Genomic DNA, 361 nt, shown 5'->3' with positions numbered 1-361 from the left:
GGTTGGNCCAGATAAAGACACGGAGGATAGTAGACTTGGTCCGTTTGATGCCAGGGTGTAGGAAGGGTGGCAGCAGGTGACATTCAGAGATGATAGTAGTGCGTAACTCGGGGGGAACATATACTCCGCCACGGTAGTAGATGACGTTATCAACAATGCACAAGCCACGGTAATTGGGTAGGTAGGTGAGGTCTTGTGCTTGGAGAGCGGTAGCGAGGGTGGTAGGCTTCCATCAACCACTGCAGACTCGGATGGTCAGTAACAACAACGATGTGCCTGGACTTCACATAGTAATCAAGCTTTTGGAGGCAGTAGATTATAGCAAAAGCTTCTTTCTCGCGGATGGGCCAGTTCTGTTAGG

Source organism: Gregarina niphandrodes (genome assembly GCF_000223845.1).
Source record: "Gregarina niphandrodes unplaced genomic scaffold scaffold00091, whole genome shotgun sequence".
NCBI classification, from domain to species: Eukaryota; Apicomplexa; class Conoidasida; order Eugregarinorida; family Gregarinidae; genus Gregarina; species Gregarina niphandrodes.
Note: the sequence above shows the minus strand (reverse complement) of the source record.